We start from the raw sequence: 20,605 nt of genomic DNA, 5'->3' as shown, positions 1-20,605 counted from the left end.
TTTGTAACAAACGACTACCTTGGCCTGGGCTGGATGCTGAGAGCTAAATTCAGTCTCAACCATGAACCCTCCAAAGAGCAGTTCAGCCACTTGTTAACTGGTCTGCAAACAACCAACCCCCAAAATAATGATCTCCAAATCTCCACACTTCAAAGGACAAGGCTTTTTCCTTTCTCTTCATTATCCTTCTCTACATATCTGTCCTACCTTTCAGTTCTTTTTCTTTTCCTTCCACCATTCAATTCTTCTCTTCAGGCTGCTCTGCTCTTGACAGGCCTGCCCTGCCTTGTCCAGGTGGCCAATTGCCGTCCTTCACCTCCTGCTCTCTCTCAATTTCCTCTCCTCCCAGGTCTTTGCCCTCCAGCAGTCTCATCACTTCTTTCCATCCAGGCCTTTAACCTTTCTCTCTCCCCTTCTCTTGCTCTGAATATGCAGCTTATATAAAGGCTGTACCCTTCCCCAACTACAATATGTTTTTTGCCTTCCAGTTTTCAATTATCACTTACCAAATGTCCATTCCCAATCACTTCTTGGCAGCTCACCATGTGGGGCTTGACATCCTATCTCCTTCAGCAGCATGCCCTGCCCCCTCCAATGTCATGCACCCCTCTCTCCATTGGTCCAGACTAGAGGGGCATGATGACTATCTGTTCCCGTGGATTATAGGGGCACTTCTGGTTATTACTGTGTCCTTATGGTGAACTAGTAGCAATTGAAATTGGACAAATAATTGTGATATTACAAACTGTTGACATAACTAACCCATTGTGACCTCATCACCACTGTGACATCACAAACCCATTGTGACTTCACATTGTTGTTTTGATACCAGGATCACATTGTGACATTCCAAATCTATTATAACCTCTTATAACATTTGAAAAATACATAGCTTTGTGATATCAGAGTCTCTTTGTGTACCCAAAGCCCCACTGTGAAATACTGACAATTGAGAATCAGACATGACATTTTGACATCCAAAACAATTTGTGAGATCATCATAATTGTGACATCACATTATCATTTTTATACCGTCTTCTCATTGTGAAATCACAAAACTAAAATGATATGATAGAATTAAAACTTTACATTGTCATGGTGACATCAAAGACACATTATGAATGCCTTTTCTGTGATTTCATTCTATTTCAAATGTGGCATGTACATTGATATCATAAACAAATCAGGAACTCATAACCATTGTGACATCACAATCCCTTTGTATATCATGTTTCCATTGTGATATTACTAACCCGCCATGATATCACAAACCTATCTTCTCATCATAATTTTGGGACATGCTGCAATTCTGATACCTTAGGCCTTTTTGTCCTCAGAATCTGTTGTTGACCTCATTAGATTTCACAGATGACATTTTATATCACAATTCCCAGTGACATCATGACCATGGTGGCATCACACTGCCAGATGTAATATCCATTGTGTCAAATTCTGACATCACAAACCTTTTAGGATTTCAGTATATGTGTGACAACACATACTTTTGGAGAAACCACAGTCCCTTTGTGAACTAATATACACATTGAAAGTTAAGACAATTGAGAATCATCATGTCATTGTGACATGCCCAACACAACAATATTTTGTGACCTCACCACAACTGTGGAATCAACTAATTGTGACAGCAAAACAATAATAATGAGTTGACATTGTCATGGTGATATCACTGTCCCATTGTATATTCACAAACCAAAATGACCTCCTAACATTTTTAAAATTTCATGTCCATTATGACTTCCAGCTCATTCTGTGAACTTGTATGCACATTGTGAAATAGTAACAATTGAAAATGGAATTGTGTTTGAGATATTACAAATCATTATAATATCAAAAGCCCATTGTGACTTCATCACAACTGTGTATCATAAAGCTATCATGACCCCAAGTACCTTTGAAAACACAAATGGCATACGTGACATCACAGGCCCTTTGTGTACCCATATCCTCATTGTGAACACATGACTATTGAATTCATATATGCTATTGTAACATCACAAACCCCTTGTGATCCCATTGCCAGTGTGACAATATATATTCATTATTACACAAATACCTTCTTGCAACATTACCAATTTACAATGATCTCATAGCATTATGACATTATATTGTCATTATGATGTCATAGACACATTGTAAATGCCTATTCTCTTATTTCATTCTATTTCATATGTGGCATGTGTGTTGATGTCAGAAATATATTGTGATCTCATAAATATACGGCATCACAATCACTTTGTGACATCACAGTGCCATGGTGATATCACTAACACACTGTGATATCCAAAACCTGCCCAGACCTCATAAGTCTTGTGATGTGCAGCAATTCGGATGTCTTAGGCCCTTTATGAGCTCATAATCTGTTTTCAACCTTATAATATTTCAGTTATGATATATGGTATCAGAAATCCACTGTCACATCATGACCATTGTGACATCACACTGACAGACATCGTAAACATTGTGTCACAATGTGACATCACAATCCTCCTATGACTTCATAACATTTGTGAAAACACATGACTTTGGAGATACCACAGTCTGTTGTGAATTCATATTCTCTGTGATTTTATAACAATTGAGATCCATTATGCCATTTGGATATCACTAACCAATTGTTACATCATAGCCCCCTTACTGTATGGTATCACCAATTAATTGTGATATCAAAACCTTTTGTGATATCACAATGTGACATGATGATCATGACATCTGTCAGTGTGATGTCACAATAGTCATGATGTCAGAGTTGATTTCTGTTATCTCAAGTCATAAATGAGATATGAGGTTGAAAACAAATTATGAGGGCAAAAAGTCTAACATATCACAATGTCAGCATGTCACAAAAGTTAGGAGGACAGGAGAGGTTTTTGATGTCACATTGTGTTAGTGATATCACAATGGTACTGTGATGTCACAAAGTTAGTATGATGTCAAAATGGTTTGTATGCACAAAAATGCATTTTTGATATCAACTCTCATGCCACATTTGAAATACAATGAAATCACAGAATAGGCATTCCCAATGTGTCTGTGATTTCACAAGAATTGTTGTCATAATGCGATTCTGTCATTAAGTTTGGTGATGTCACAATGAGCTGATGTTCTCATAATGAAAATGTTATGTCACACTGTTAAGGATGTCACAAACAATTTTTGATTTTATAATGGCATGTCTGATCTCAACTGTCAGTTCACAACAAGGATATGTGTACACAAAGGGACAGTGATGTTGAAAATGGCATGTTATTTTTCCAAGGAGCTAAGAGGTCATAATAGATTTGAGATGTCAAAATGGAATCATGATGTCACAATGACAATGTTGTTACAAGGGGTTTGTTATGTCGTGGTAGTGATGATGTCAAAATGGGTTTGTGATGTCACAATGAGTTTGAAATACCACAATCAAATTTCCAATTTCAATTGCTACTTGTTCACAAGGAGGATACTGTAATAATCAGCAGGGCCCGATAATCTATAGGGTGTGATAATCAGCATGGACCCATTTCCTGGCCAGCTGGAGAGGACAAAGAATGCCACCAAAGAAGGTGAGGCATCCTGTGGGAGGGACTGGTGCATTAATCACCACGAATTGAGCTGTTAAGAAGTGATTGGCTGTGGGCAGTTTGAAAACAGGCAGTTGGAATGGAGAAGGGGTACAGACTTTATGTAGGCTGCTTGTTCAGAGCAAGAGAAGGTGACAGAAAAAGAAAAAGTCCTGGAAGGAAGGAAGTGGTGTGATAGCATAAGGGGGAAAACCTGGGTGGAGAGGAAGTTGAGGGAGGGCAGAAGGTGAAGGATGGTAACTGATGAGCCTTGCAAAGCAGTTCAGGTCTGTGGAGAGTGGAGAGTCCTAAAGAGAAGAAAGAACTGGTAGAAGGGAAAAAGGAAAAGACCTCGAAAGAAGTATTGTCTGTAGCGAAGGAGAGACAAAGAGAAGGGGAAAAGAGGCTTTCTCTTTGATGTTTGGAGCTTTGGATATCATAATTTTGGGGGTTGGTGGTTTGGAGAACATTTATTATATAAAACGTGTCTCGATGGATTTTTTGAACTACAGAGGTCCTTATTTTTGAAGACTATCGAGATAATCCATTTGGATTGCATCAGGCCTTGGCCCCACGGAAAAATACCCATAGGTGAGAGTGTCAGCCCTCAGGGTTGAGAGTCTACCTCGAGTGTTTGTCTCCGGAGGTCCAACATGGACAAAAGTCATTTATGTACCTCTAGAGGTGCATCTTCGCAAGCTTGCCAGCTTGTTTTGTACCCCTCTGGAAGCTACTTGTGGCTTCCTTGGGATGCCATCTAGAACCTACTTGAGAGATAATGTAGGGCTTCTGTGGGAAGCCATCTGGAACCTTATCAAGAGTACATCTGCGACTTACTTGAGAAGACCTCTGAGACCTACACTGGAGGTCATCTGGGTCCTTCTCCAGGGGCCATGTTGGATTCTCTCCAGAGGTCACCTGGGGCTTCCTCAGGAGGCCACCTGAGACCTCTTCAAAAGTAGTCATTGGGGCTTTCTTAAGAGGCAATCTAGGACCACCTCCTGAGGTCATCTGGAGCCTCTTTGGGAGGTCACCTCAGGCTACCATGATGAGAAATCTATGACCATCTTTGGACATCATCTGGGACTTCCTTGAGAAGCTATATAAGACCTTCTCTGGAGGTCATCTGTCGCTTTCTCAAGAGGGTTATCTGGAACTTTCTCTGGAGTTCATGTAGCCTGAGTGGCCATCTGGGAGCTACTTGAGAGGTAATCTCAGTCTCATTGAAAAGACATCTGGAAACTCCTTTGGAGGTCATCTGACACTTCCTTGGGAATCCATTTGGAATCTCCATGAGAGGTTATGTTGGGCCTCCTAGGTAGTATATATGTGACATCCTCCAGAGGTCATCTCTAGCCTCCTCAAGAGGCAATCTGGGACGTTCTCTCTGTCATCTGGGACCTCCTGTAGAGGTCAACATTGAGAGGTATGGGACATGTGGGTTGTCTATGGATCTTGGTCTTTGTATGTATGCTGATAGTTCTATCTATGTCCTGTATGCACCTGTTTACTCATGTTCTCAGGATGGGAGAACAAGGCCTTAGGTTGTCATATCCAAAAAATATTCTTCCCCAGGTTTACAGAATCCCTCAGAGGAAGATGCACTGATGTACTCTCTCTCCTATTCTTTTTCATCAGCAACTTTAATGAGTCCTCCCATACTAAAAGTGGTTACTTGTACCAGACTGAGGTGGTACAATATGGTATGTTACCTTTATTACCCTTGAGACAGGAACATGGAGGAGATGGTGGGCAGGACCCCTTTCTAATATATGTTCCCTTTACAAGTAATGACCTGTGTAACTGGAAACAGAAAAATCCATCCTTTTCAGAAAAAAAAACAGGGGCTCATTACCTCATTAGAGACAGTAATTTTCACACAAAAGCACATCTGGGATGACTGTCAGCAAATTTTACAGGTGTTTTTCACCTGGTAGAAAAGGGAGTGATTACTGTCGTTGACTTGACGGTGGTCCTTGAACCAGACAATAGCCCCACTATTGACCCAGACTATTTGGAACAAGTCTTTCTCCAGACTTACCCAAGCTGAGGCTTACAGCAGTTGAGATATGGAGGTGTTTACCAATTATTTCCAGGTTCAGCTAGCAGGGATACCGCAGTGGCTAGAAAGCCCAGTCTTCAGTCTAAGGTTAGTGAGATGGTACTGTTCCCCAGTGAGTACCCTAATGCTTTTTCTGAAAATTCTGCCAAAAGCCTATAGAACCTATAGTCTATAGATCTTCAAATCCTGGAGAATCTAAGAGCCCTAAATATGGCCTTTGTTACCCAGTCAGCCACAGATATTAGAAGAAAGCTTGAAAAGTTAGAAAGTTTTGAGGTAAAGTGGTTGCTAAGTTGGTGTTTGATAACAGAGACACCCTGAAAAAAAACGAGTCTAAAAAAAGAGTTTGAGTTTTGGTAGGAGCACCAGAATAGGGATCAAGAAACCTTTGGCAAATACAGTACAGATCATTTGCAAATGGCAGTAGAGAACCTCTAGGACTAGATCAGTGAGCTTAATGCAAGCAAAATGGACATTAGAAAAAGGAATGTCCAAGGAGGACACATTCACCACCTGGAAAATGTAAATGACAGGTTAAGTAATCACATTAATTACAAGGAAAATGTGTTCATTGCTCTGGAGAAACATGCAAAGGATCTCTGAATTCCATTAAGAAATTATGGCTATGTAAATGGAGCTGGGGGGCTGGGAATGTGGCTCAGTGGTAGAGTGCTTTCCTTGCATGCATGAGGCCCTGGGTTTGATTTCTCAGCATCACATAAGCAAAAAGAAAAAAGCCAGAAGTGGCAATGTGGCTCAAGTGGTAGAGCACTACCCTTGAGCTCAAGAGCTGAGGGACAGTGTCCTGGACAGAGTTCAGGCCCCACGACCAGACCCAAAAGAAAAAGAAAAGAAAAAAAAAGAAAAGAGCTGGACCTGATATAAGAATATATTAGGTTGAAGTACATGTCGATTATAAGCTTTGAAAAGTGTCACCAGAAATTCAAAGCAACAGAGAAAGTAGGAAAGAGTAGTTAGCAGAGAAGACGGGAAAGTGCTGTGTCATAGAAGAAGAGGCCAAGAAAAGAGAACAGGAAAATATCAGGCTCAAGAAAGAGATTGTTTCTCTTCAGAAAGAGTTAAAAGACCACTTGCTTTGATAGAGAATGCCATGGAAAGGGAAAGACCATTAGGAAGAAAAGCAGAAATGCTAAACAAACAGTTGAAAGATCTGTCACAAAAATACACTGAAGTGGAAAACTAGAAAGAGAAACTACTAGAGTAAAAGCCCCAAAAGACTGCTGAGATCTTCACCAAAAATATAATGCAGAAGCATCGTGTCCCAGTGGAACAGGTGGAGGTGGGAAAAATACCTCTCAATGGCACCTTTGTGAACTTAAGGGAGGAGCTGAAGAGCAAGCAAAGGTGTTATGAGAAGGAGCAGCACTTGGCCAGTCAAGGGAACTATCTGGTGATCCTGCCAAAACACATGTAGGTTAAGGAGCACATTGAGAAGGAGAGTGGGATCATGAAAGCAAGTTTAAGATAAAAGGAGGAGAATAAAATGGAAGAAGTCTCCAAGTTTCAGAGTACTTTACAGGAGTTAAAGAAACTAGAGACCCTAAGATACAGGGAAACATCTGAGCTGATGAGGTAGCTTGGGAGACCACTCTAAAACTAGTTGTTTCTCTAGAAATACTGGTCATCAATATTAAAGGAAGAAGCATAAACAGTGGTAATAAGTGTGCAAATGTTGATACTGAACTTGTGAAAAATGCATACAGGCTCAAGCTTTCTGTCAGTTTACATGTAGATATTTGCAGCCTGGTAAATTGCCCGAGGACACTGCCTAAAACTGTTCTGAAAACCGGTGGGGCCTCAGCCTGACAATACTTTGTAATGTGTGTAGGTAATTTCCAACAGGTAAATGCTGAAATGCTGGAACATATGAAAATAATTCATATTTGAGGAACCTCAGATGGTGAATTTGGGAAAGTGGACTCCACAGAGGTAAAGCCTGGAAAGTATGGCTATTGGTATCTGTTAGTAATAATGGACATTTTTTCAGGCTGAGCTGAGGCATGTAATAATACTTTGATTTGGCTTACCCTTAGCTGTGGGGTCCAAAAGATGGCCCAGCATTCATGGCCCAAGTTCTCAATTATTAACTAATGCCCTAATAAATTGGAAGTTACAATCCTTTTATAAGCCTCAGAGTTCAAGCATTAGAAAGAATGAAAATGACCTTAAAGGAAACTTTAACTAAATTAAATACAGGGACTGGCCATAGCTAGGTAAGCCTCCTCCACTTCACTCTCTTTCGAGCAAGATGTAGCCCTTATGTTAAAGGACTCAATCCCTTTGAAATACTTTAGTGTAGAACACCCCCTTGGCTTCCTAAAATTAGGAAGGCTATATTAACAGAAGTGTCTAACTTCAATCTGCAGGCTTTACAACATATTCTTTTATGTACCTTTCTTTTGGTAACCAAGGCCCACTGGCTGGCTAAGAAAAACTCCACCTGAAGGGGAGGGACCAAGAAGGTGATGGAACAGCAGGGAAACACCACAGCTCTCTCCAACCAAATATAGAGTTTGTATTTCAATGCTCTGTTTCTCCAAGTGACCCACAAACAAAGGCAATTACTCAGAGATATAAAGGAAGTGCAAAAAGAAAAGGGAAATCCTACACAGACAGTAAAGTGGGAAGACCCTTCCCTCACTCTTTGTTGGTGATGGGGCTCCACGTTGCAGAGCTTAAGTGACAGGGTTTTGTGCAAAGTTGCTTAAGTGCCCCGGGTCTGGACCCTCTGAGGACCACACACCCACAAGCTTCCCAAGTCTCCCAGGAACTCCCAAGAGCTGGGCCAACCCAGAATATACAAACAGAAATCTCAGAAGGCAGAGCTGGAACAAAGACTCCCCTCAACCTCCCTGGAACAGCGCCTCTGCCTGGCTGGTACAAGTAGCCCAGCCCAGTCAGGAGCAGTAGCAGCTGTCAACAGTGGCAAAGGATCCTGAACTCTCAGGGTGGCACCTCTGTCCTGCTGGTGTAAATAGCCTTGCCTAACCTGAAACAGCAGCAGCAGCTGGCAGTGGTGGCAAACCACCCAGAATTGGGGCACAAGGCCTCTTGGCACTTGCCCAGACCAGCCAGGGGTGGCAGCAGTGGCTGAGGTGGGGACAGCTGCAGTGAACAAGTCCAGACCCGTGGTGGTTTCTGCCTCTCCATACTGGCATGCACAAGCAGCTCATGGTGGCAAAAGTGGTGAACAACCCCAGACTTGAGGCAGGCTGTGGTGCTGAGCAACCCCAGAAAAGCCTCATGACCTTTCCTACCTGGGCTGGCTTTGAACCTAAATACACAGATCTGAGCCTCCTGAGTATCTAGAATTACAGGTATTCACACCAGTAGGGTCTTCCTCTTGCAACCCCCCTCACTTTTTCTAAAATAGATCATTTCTTAGTTCATACATGGAATTTAAGCAAATACAAGAGGATCGACATAATACTCTGTATTCTATCTGAGCATAGTGTAATCTATCTCGTTCTCAAGAACAAGGCATAAATAGAAAAAAAACACATGGAAATTAAACAGCACTCTGTTGAACAATACATGGATCACAGAAGAAATTAAAGAAGAAATTTAAAAGTTCCTACAATTCAGTGAAAATGAAGAAACATCACAAAGAAACCAATGGGACACAGCGAAAGCAGTCCTGAGGGGCAGATTCATTGCTCTCAGTGCACACATCAAGAAAACATAGAACAAGTAAACGATCTTATGATGCAACTAAAACTACTAGAGAAACAAGAAAAAATTGAACCTAAAGTTGCTAGACAGAAAGAGAACCGAAATAATAGCTGAAATTAATGAGACAGACTATGAAAATTATAAATAAAATTAATTTTTAAAAGCTGTTTAAATAATAGACACTAAAACTGAGGGACCACTGGCAAGAGTAACTAACAAAATAAGAGAGGAGACCCAAATCAATAATATCAGAGATACGACAGGAAAAATTACAGCAAACATCCAAGACATCAAAACAATCATAAAAAAATAATTCCAGACTCTACTCACAAAGGAAGGAAAACCTAGCAGAGATGGATGAATTTCTACAGATGTACAAATTGCTATCCCCCCCTTTCCTTTTCAGCCATTCTTCTCTACCATGTATGGTGGGGGCAGCAGTTCGGTAAATAAACTTCTTTTCATGCCTGAATAGCGTGTGGTGTTCTCTTCATGGGCTACTTAATGAAATCTACCTATTTCATATACCTTACAAATGGTGCCATGACTGGGATGAGGTTTTTGAGTTGGAAATGCTAGAATTTCCTAACCACCCCTTTTCTGCAAACCAAACTGCCTTGATAAACCATGTGAGACTTTTCAGCAATTGGTGAAAAGTCAATACCATTGCTGGCCTTCACGTCCATGTGCACACCACTTCTCTACTCTGGTGAATGAAACTACTCTCCACGGCTCTCTGTTGCTCAGTCTCTGCTCAGATGTGGCGCCATTCCACAGAGCTCCTATGGCCTTTATCAGAAAGGATGGTCATCTCTGAAGTGGAGAATGCCTGGTTTGGGGGGCTTAGACATTTCTCTCTATAGGGGTCTGGGGCAAGCCGGGACACCGCTTCTTCCTAGTCAGCTCTCCTTCACTCACCAAACTGACTCTCTAACACATTTAATGGGGTCCTGTGAGTCATTCCCGAGCCGTGAAACCCCACTGACAAGCCTCCTGCGCTCCCTGGATAGCCATATAACCTAATATTTTTTGCTGTTCTCAGATTTAGACAATTTATGTCTCTGCAATGGTACATTGTGAGAAGTCTCTTTACCTTCAGGATCTCTTTGCTCTCTACTATTCATCCAGATCCAATGTGGCCACAATTTTCCAGCACCTGGCCACACCTCTTCCTGTCCTTGGCCTAGATAAGACTTGATCATAGGTAGGTCTACCCCCTTCCTTTTCAGTCATGCTTTTCCACCATGCATGGTGGGGACAGCCTTTTGGTAAATAAACTTCTTTTCCTGCATGAAAAAAAAGAAATACAAATTGCTCAAACAGAACCAAGAAGAAATACATCAATTACAAATGTCAATAACCTACAATGAGATAGAAGTAATAAGAAATCTTCCAACAGGAAAAGCCCAGGACCTGATGGATTCACTACAGAATTCTATAAGACCTTTAAAGAGGAACTAATACCCATACTCCTCAAGCTCTTCAGAGAAATAGAAACAGAGGAGGTAATCCCAAACTCATTCTATGAACCCAATATCACATTCATCCCCAAACAAGGCAAAGACCCAACAAAAAAAGAAATACACACCAATCTCTTTAAGACAGATGCAAAGCTGCTCAATAAAATTGCAACCAACAGAATCCAGAAACATATAAAAAAATCATACATTATAACCAAGTAGGCTTCATCCCAGAGATACAGGGATGGTTTAACATATGTAAGTCAATAAATGTAATCCATCACATCAACAGTTCCAAGGTCAAGAACCACATGATTATCTCCATTGATTTGGAAAAGGATTTTGATAAAATACATCACTCATTCATCTTAAAAGCTCTGGAAAAAATAGGAATAGAAGGAACTTTTCATAAGACAATAAAAGCCTTACATAGTAGATCAAAAGCCAATATTCTGCTTGATAGGGAACAACTACAACCAATTCCCCAAAAAACAGGAACAAGGAAAGGATGCCGACTCTCTACATTCCTCTTCAATATAGTTCTGGAATTTTTAGCCAGAGCAATAAGGCAAGAAAAATACATTGAAGGGATCCACATAGGAGAGGAAGAATATAAACTCTCTCTTTTTGCAGATGGCATTATTTTATAAATTAACGATCCCTAAAGCTCCATCACCAAACACTTAGAGCTTATAAACCAAATTGGCAAAGTAACAGGATACAAAATTAACCCACAAAAATCAGTCGGCTTTCTGTAAACCAACAAAGTACAAACAGAAATGGACATCAAGGAAACAACTTCATTCACAATAACCTCAAAAAAAAGTATTTAGGAAGTAACCTAATCAACGATGTAAAAGGTCTATTTCATGAAAACTATAAAAGCCTAAAAAAAGGAATCTTAGAGGATACCAGGAAATGGAGAGACTTCCCATGTTCCTGGATAGGCAGAATTAATATGGTGAAAATGGCCATACTGCCAAAAATAATAAACACATTCAATGCAATTCCCATTAAAATTCCAACCCCTTACTTTACTGAAATAGAGAAAATAGTCCAAAATTTCATATGGAACAACAAAAGCCTTAACATAGCCAAAAAATTTTAGGCAAAAGAAAGGATGCAGGAGGGATCATGATACAGGACTTCAAGCTCTACTATAGAGCCATAATAACAAAGACAACTTGGTATTGGCACAAAAAAAGACCCAAAAATCAGTGAGACAGGTTAGAGGACCCAGAAGTATAGCTGAACATGTACAGTCAGTTGATATTTGACAAAGGAGCCAAAGACATACGGTGGAAGAATCATAACCTCTTCAACTACTGGTGCTGGGAAAACTGGCCACATGTAGAAAACTAAAAGTGGACCCTAGCCTATCACCAGACACTAACATAAACTCAAAATGGATTAAAGACCTTAACATCAAGCCTGAAACTCTGAAAATACTGCAGGACCGAGTATGAGAGAGACTTGGACTTATAGGCAAAAGCAGGAACTTCCAGAACAGATTCCCAGGGTCACAACAAATTGGAGAATTACTCGATAAATGGGACTACCTTAAAATAAAAAGTTTCTACACAGATTAAAAAGTAGCAACTAACTAGAAAGAAAGCCAAATAATTGGGAAAAATATTTACCAGCAATATATCAGACAAGGGTCAAATATCCATTATATATGGTAAACTCAAGAAACTAACCCTTTACAAACCTAACAAACCAATTTTGAAATGGTCAAGGGAGCTAAAGAGAGACTTCTCAGAAGAAGAGGTAAAAACAGGAAAGAAACATTGAGGAAATGTTCATCATCCCTGGCCGTAAAGGAAATGCAAATAAAAAACAACTCTTAGATACCACCTTACCCCAGTCAGAATAGCCCACATCCTAAATTCAGCCAATGACAAATGCTGGAAGGGATGCAAAGAAAGAGATGCATTACTTCATTGCTGGTGAGAATGTATACTAATACAACCACTTGGAAAGAAGTCTGGAGGTACCTCAGAAAGCTAAATATCGACCTGTCCTATGAACTCGCCATACCACTCCTAGGCATCTACTCAGAAAAACAGGAACCAGTATACAAAGACACACACCCCTTTATGATTATTGCAGCACTGTTCACAATAGCTAAGATATGGAAACAACCCAGATGAGCCACTACTGATAAGTGGATCCAAAAATTGTGGTACCTATATACAATGGAATACTATGCAGCGATTAGACACGATAAAATGATGGCATTTGTAAGGAAATGGATGGAACTAGAAAAAATTATTTGAGTGAGGTAAGCCAAGAACAAAGAGACAAATGGCACAGGGTCTACCTGATATGTGGATTCTAAAGCCAAAATGGAAGAAGGTATGACAAAGTAAACAGAACTCGAGAAAAAAAGGACAGCCACTCTTTTTGTTGTATCACCGTTAATGACTTCATGTTCTTGACTATGTAGATGGTAGAAATATGCACACAATGGAGGGAAGCCAGGAGGAGGAACAGAATAAGTGGGAAATGGGACAACATACAACAAAGGTGTCCATCAGCTGCACTGGACATAGAAGAAAAATAACTAAGTAACCCAAACACACTGATGGGAAGGGAGGAATGAGAGGGAAAGAGGGAATAGCTTACACTAAGCAAAAGGGAAAAAATGTAAACATCACCTGAGGTAGGAAAAATAATTTGGATTGTCAAAGCTCATAGAATTAACAAACTTTAGACCATGATAACGATACTTTGCCTTGTCAAGTTTAAAATGTGTTTGTGACTTTAACTAAGTATCACAATTCCACAATGTTGTGAAATATGTGAAATATATGTAATCACCTATCGCAATTTTTACAAAAAAGTGTGAGATGGGAAGGGTTATGAGGGATGGGTGACAATGTTGTCAGACAGCTTGTATTCATATACTGTTTTGTAGAATGGGAACTTCTTTCTACAACTACTTAAAAATAATAACAGTACAAAGTATTTAAAAAATAAATAATCATGATGGCAACAGATAAGTTCAAATATAAAATAAGAAATTAAATCCAATTGGAAGGCAAATTTCTTTGGGGAGAGTGATTTAGTTTATTCTATAGCAAGTCTCCTTCAACAATAAATTCAAAAGCTAGACCTTAAGTAAGTGAAATAAACTAAGAAATGGAGATGAAAAAAAGAAAAAACTTTACCCACTCTTTCTTGACAGGACAGCTGGTGTAAAAATTCATCATGCTCCTGAATTAGAACCAAAGTGACAAGGACCATATTTGGTAGTGCTGGGACCAATATACAGAGAAGGCTGCAAGATGAACTGTTCAGAGAAACTCAGATGATCCTTTAAGGATAAGACTTACTAAGTGTTAATTACTGCTAACTAGTGTGTTTCTATAATTTACTTGTTTTCTATTAAATTTACATTTTAAGCCTGTTCATTGGGTGGAGAGAAGGGAATTTTTAGGATTTGGTAAGAAGGAATCAAGGATTTGATTGGACATGAAAACCAGTGGGGGGGTGTATAAAGCAGCGGGACCCTAATAATCAGCACTGCCCACTAATCAATGTGACCCCATGTCCTGGCCCACTGGAGTGCATGGGACATACCACCAAAGGGCCAGGTATGTTGTTGGAAGGGGTAGGATGTCATCCTCACTTGATTAGCTGTGAAGAAGTGATTGGGGAATGGGCAGTTTGTGAAGTGATGGTTGAAAACTGTTAGGCAGGAGACCCACTGGAGTGATAGAGGGGTTCAAACTATGTATACGCTGCATGGTCAGAGAAATGGAATTGGAGAAAATCAAGGGAAGGAAGTGGTGAGACAGCAGGAGGGGAAAGTCTTGGGAGAAGAGGAATTTGATGGAGAGTAGGAGGGAAAGTATGCCAGTTGGCCACCAGGTCAGAGAAGTGTAGGCCTGTGGATAGTGGAGAGGCCTAAAGAGAAAAAGGAAGTGATGGAAGGGAAAAAGGGAAATGAAGGAAAGTCTATAAAGAAGGAGGGAGTAAGGGAAAAGGACAAAGCCTTACCTATTGAAGTTTGGAGCTTTGGAGATGATAATTTGGGGAGTTGGTGCTTTGTAGACCAATTAACTATGTGTGGCTGCCCACTCACTGGAGGTCTGAGATTTCGTGGTTGGTGCTGGCTTGTCACTGAGTGTACAGACCAGGACAAGTTAAATGCAGGCCCATTTTGAGTGTAAATAAAGTTATTTTCAATGTGCCTTATTGGATTGTCTTGTGTTTTATGCATCATAAGTTTAATAGTTCATATTAGTAATCTCAAAGGCCACGAAATTTGTAAAATGTTATGAGGTCATAATTGGTTTGCAAATCCGAATTGGACAGTGATGGCAATATGATGTCACAATATCAATTCATAATAATATTTTGATATAATAATTAGTTGGTGATTCCATAATGGTGATGAGGTCACAATAGGCTTATGGTGTCACAATTGGGTTGATAATGTCACAATGGCATGCTGGACTTCAATTTTCATTAACTCCCAATGAGAATATGATTTCAGAATGGGATTGTGAGATCTACACAGTCATGCATTGGCCCAAATGTGATGAACTCCCAACAGGTATGTGATATCACAATGTAACACATGCTCATGATATCTGACAATGATGACACAATTTTTATGATAGAGTGCGTTTCTAATATCACACATCATACCTGAAATATGAAGTCAAAAACATTATGAGATCACAAAGGCCTATGTATCACAAGGGTATCGTGTCAAAGTTATGAGGAAAGGACAGGTTAATGATGTCACACTGGTGATCCTGCCTCCAAGGGTTTGTAAAATTACAATAGTATAAATGATCTTTTTAGACCACAATGATTATATGGGTAAACAAGTGAACTTTGATGTCGCAAAGGCCATATGCTTTTTCAAAAGAGCTAAGAGGTCATAACCGATTGAAATGTCACAATGTGATTGTGATGTCACAATGGCAATGCGGTGCTGCAATAGGTTTGTGATATCAGGTTGGTAATGAGGTCACCCATAGAATAGTGATGTCACTTCTAGTTTGTAATATTAAAATCACATGTCTGATTTCAATTGCTACTAGGTTACAATGAGGACAAGAGTTCGAGGAAGGAGCTAAAAGTCCTAAAACCCATGACTTTTCTAACATGAGATGTCATAATAGGTTTGTGAAAACAGAATGGCACAGTGATATCACAATGTCAATGTGATGTCACAATATCATGTCATAATAATGTGTTAAGGGAGTTCAGAAGAAAATAGCTGAGGAGAGGTAGGATTTGAAACAAGTGCTCACATAGAAAGCAGTTTTAGTGTTCCTGTGAACAGTCTTAGGCTATAGAATCATACCCAAGTGCGCCATCACAGTACAAGGAGTATGGCCAGAGAGGGAAAATCCAGGCAAGGAAAGAGATCTGAGCACTTGCCAGTAGCCGCAGCTGCAAGGGCTGTGGTGGCAGCGGTGGCGGCCATAGACACCATACCTACAACCTAGAGTCCAGGACAAAGGAGCCAGACACAGTAGACTGGTGGATTCTACTCAACACCAGCAAGAACTGAGAAGGAGCAAATATCTTCGTCCTGCAGATTTCAGACCAGAGTGGGTCCAGGAACCAAGATTCTGGTGTGAGTAGAACCCTGACTTCCTCACTCCTCAGGGAGCAGAGGTGGGAAGGCCACCCCTCCCCTCACCACCACTGGAAGTCTCCATCTTTGATACTGACAAAGGCCCGGTTGAGCAGATAGCTCCTAGTCAGGCCTTGGAAAAAAAAACAAAAGAGTCATTTTGCAGGTCACAGGAACTAGAAGTGACCTGCCAGGCTCAGTTACACCCAGGGGAAAGTCACTCTGCCCAGGCAGAGTAAACTGTCCTCGGAGAAAAGACTTTCTTCACCGGGTAAACAGAGCCAGAGGCTGCCCCATCCTACAGAAGCCTAAACAACAATTGAAATTCAGTAAACATAAACCCTGAGAATGGCTCTAAGCTGGGCTCTGTGAATGTCTCAGGTGCTAGCCCCTCAGGGAAAAGCTACTGTTTGCTGAAAGGCTTCAACCCAACCCAGAACCTAGCCTCACCACAGCATCTCCAAACTAGAGGAAACCATCATCTCCCTCTTTTGTGATACTCAAAGATCTCCCTCCCACTGAACTAGCCTGGGAGGAGGATCACAAAATCCTGCTTTACACCGGGCATTTTCTGCCTGACCAAATTGACTTAAGAAACCAATCAAGCCATAGGAAAACCAAACATCACAAGCAGACCAGAGACTCCACCAAGACACTGGTTATAGACACAGGGGAGATACAGTCTCTTCCCATCCCCCCTCCAAAAAAAAACCCCCAAAACAAAGAACTCTTTTTTGAACATATTTTTTTAATTTTTCATTTTTTTAAAGTGTTTTCTGTTGATCTTTATTTTCTCATATTTTTATTTTTGGTGTGTGTGTGTGTGTGTGTGTGTGTGTGTGTGTGTGTGTGTGTGTGTGTGTGTGTGTTTAATCTCTTTGACCTTTTGGTCCTTTTTATTGGTTTCATTTTTTCTCTCTTTCTTTATTTTTTGCATGACTTAATTGCTGTTCTGCTCAACTCCAGATACATACCTGTTGTCAATTGTTAGACCTTCTCCCCCATTATGTACTTACTTAAGCCAGAAATTTATTACTCAGTTCACAACCTCTTAGGCTTAACTTCGTTAATAGCAGTATTATCTCTTTATACTTACATAATTTTCAAGTTACTAATTTTAAAAAATTTATTTTTTAGTTTTCACGTTTCCTTTCTATCCCTCACCTCCTCTCATCTTATCCTTTTCTTCTCTCAATATCATTTCTTTAAACTTACATAATTTTTACGTGTTTCATTTCTTAAATTTAAATTTTTGTTTCTCCATTTTTTTCTTTTTTAAAAAAATTCTCTCCTATGATTCTGTCCAGAATTGGTTATATTTACTCTCATTTTACCTCTCCACATCCCTCTAGTCCTATTTTGACCCACATTTCTCCCTGAAGCTAATAATTTCTGGTTTGCCAAATCCTTCTTCGTTGTTCTTAACCCATTAATGCATGGTTGTTTGATTTAGAATAGATTGTATCTGTTGAACTAGATTGTATCTGCAACCATTTTGGTTGTGCAACTGAAGGACTCTGGTTGATGCTTACCTTAAAATAGTGTTCTAGCACAAAGTTGCTGTTTCTTTCATACCAAATGGGCAGAACAAGCCAGAAAAACACAAGAAAAATGGCAAGTCCAGGTATCTGAACTCCCACTAATGATAATCAGGTGACAGAATAATTAATGATAATAATAAGAAGAATAGTTAATGAGTAAAATAATAATTAATATTTCCCCAAAAGCTCTACAAACACTACTGATAAACAAGGTGAATGAAATGATTGAAAATTTGCAAAGGTCTCAGTGTGAGCGTGAAAGGGACCAAGAGGAGGCAATCCAAAGAGTAGTACAGGAATCTTGTGAGCATTAGGAAGCTACTTAAAAATTAATAAAGGAATTACATAAGCAGGCTGAGAACAGTTATAGAGAATTACAGGAATTGCTTTAATGTGAGGAAACTAATCAAAGAGTAATACAGGAATTGCGAGAGTGTGATCATAATAGACAGAGATAAATAGGGGCATTCAAAAAATTCATAAAGAAACAGCTGAAACAATTCAGGGAGACCACAAAGGGAAGGCAGAATAAAGCCTGCCAAAAGGAATGGGAGTCCAAGGAAACCATAACCAATCAACTAAGTGATCTGAGAATAAACACTGAACACAAAATTAAGTAAGTAAAGCTCATACAAGATCTAAACCAAAGCTCCAACAAAGAATTTGAAGCCATCAAAGCCGACCAACTAGAAGGAAAAGAAATTAAAAACAAATAGAAAGTCTTGACAGTAGGTTAGACCAGGCAGAAGATCAAATCTCGGGGATTGAAGACAGCCTAGATATTATAGAGAAATAACGTACAACTATCCAGTATAAATCCAAGAAATATGATCGATCTATCCAGTATTTGGAAGACACCATCAGAAGGCCTAATCTGAGGATAATGGGCATAGAGGAGCACCTAGAGACAGAAGTTAATGGTCTAGGAAATTTATTTAACAGAATCCTAGCAGAGAACTTCCCAAACATGCAAAAAGATAGGCCTATGGCCTGTTCAGATACAAGAAGCTTTCAGAACCCCAAATAGACCAGAACAGCACAGGACATGTCACTGTCACATTATAATCCGCACAGGATCAACTCAGACCAAGGAAAGGAACCTTAAAGCTGTCAAGGAGAAAATACCAATCACCCATACAGGGAAACCAATTAGAATACCATCAGATTGCTCAGCAAAGATGATTAAAGCAAGAAGAGCCTGGAGTGATGTAGGCCATGCCCTAAAGACAAACCACAACAAAGAATAGTGTACCCAGCTAAACTCTCCTTCATAACTGAAGATCAAATAAAAATTGTCCATAGCAAAGAAAAATTGAAACAATATGTCTCCACAAAAACCATCCCTACAAAGGTACTTAAAGATATCCTACAGATAGAAAACTAACAAGACAAAGGCCAAGAAATGGCATCTAAGGGAAAAGAATTAGAACTCCACATGAAAAGCGAACAAAGACAGTCCTCTAACAACACATGGAGGCTGAACAACACACTGTAGAATCACCAGTGAGTCATGGAAGACATTAGAAAGGAAATGCAAATGTTCATGATATTCAACAAAAATGAACACACAAATTACCAGCTCTTCTCAGACACAACAAAAACACTACTCCGAGGCAAGTTTATAGCTCTGAATTCCTACATCAACAAATTAGAGAAATCTGAAACCACAATTTAATAAGACATCTGAACCTCCTTCAAAAAGATCAGCAAAATAAACCCCAATGCAGTAGACAGAAAGAAATAATTAAAATTAAATTAGAATTAAGTAAATTAGAATCCAAAAACACCCTAAAAAGAATAAAAAAACAAAGAGTTGGTTCTTTGAAAAAATTAACAAAATCAGGGCTGGGAAGGTGGCTCAGAAGTAGAGTGCTTTCCTTGCATGCATGATGCCCTTAGTTCAATTCTTCAGCACCACATAAGCAAAAAGAAAAAAGCCAGAAGTGGTGCGGTGTCTCAAGTGGTACAGCACTAGCCTTGAGCTGAAGAGCTGAGGGACAGCGCCCAGGCCCAGAGTTCAGGCCCCACGACCGGACCACCCCCCCAAAAAAATAACAAAATTGACAGACCCTTAGCAAATTTTATCAGAAAAAGAAGTGAACACACCCAAATAAACAAACTCAGGGACGAGAATGGGAACATCACCATCAGAACATTATAATGGAATACTTCTCAAAACTGTATGCTAATAAGTTTGAGACATGGCAGAAATGGACCTTTTCCTATCAAATATCGACATGTTGAAACTCAACCAAGAGTTAACAACTTAACATGCCCATATCAAGTATAGAAATAGAAACAGCAATAAGAGACTTCACATCTAAGAAAAGCCCAGGACCAGATGGATTTGCAGTGGAATTCTGCAAGGCATTCAAAGCAGGGCTCACACCAAACCTCCTCCAATTATTCAATAAAATTGAACGAGTAAGTTCACTACCGAATTCATTCTATGATACCAACATAACCGTTATCCCAAACCAGGCAGTGACTCATCAAAGAAAGAGAACTATAGACCCATTCCTTTGATGAACATGGATGTTAAACACCTCAACAAAATTTTGGCCAATCAACTTCAACAATTCATCCAAAAAAATCATACATACGATCAAACAGGATTTATTTCAGGGATACAAAGCTGGTTCAATATATGCAAATCAGTTAATATACTTCATCACATCAACAAG

The sequence above is a fragment of the Dipodomys spectabilis genome, unplaced genomic scaffold, assembly GCF_019054845.1.
Source record: "Dipodomys spectabilis isolate Male_0828 unplaced genomic scaffold, ASM1905484v1 ptg000152l, whole genome shotgun sequence".
NCBI classification, from domain to species: domain Eukaryota; kingdom Metazoa; phylum Chordata; class Mammalia; order Rodentia; family Heteromyidae; genus Dipodomys; species Dipodomys spectabilis.
This window is presented reverse-complemented; position numbering follows the sequence as displayed.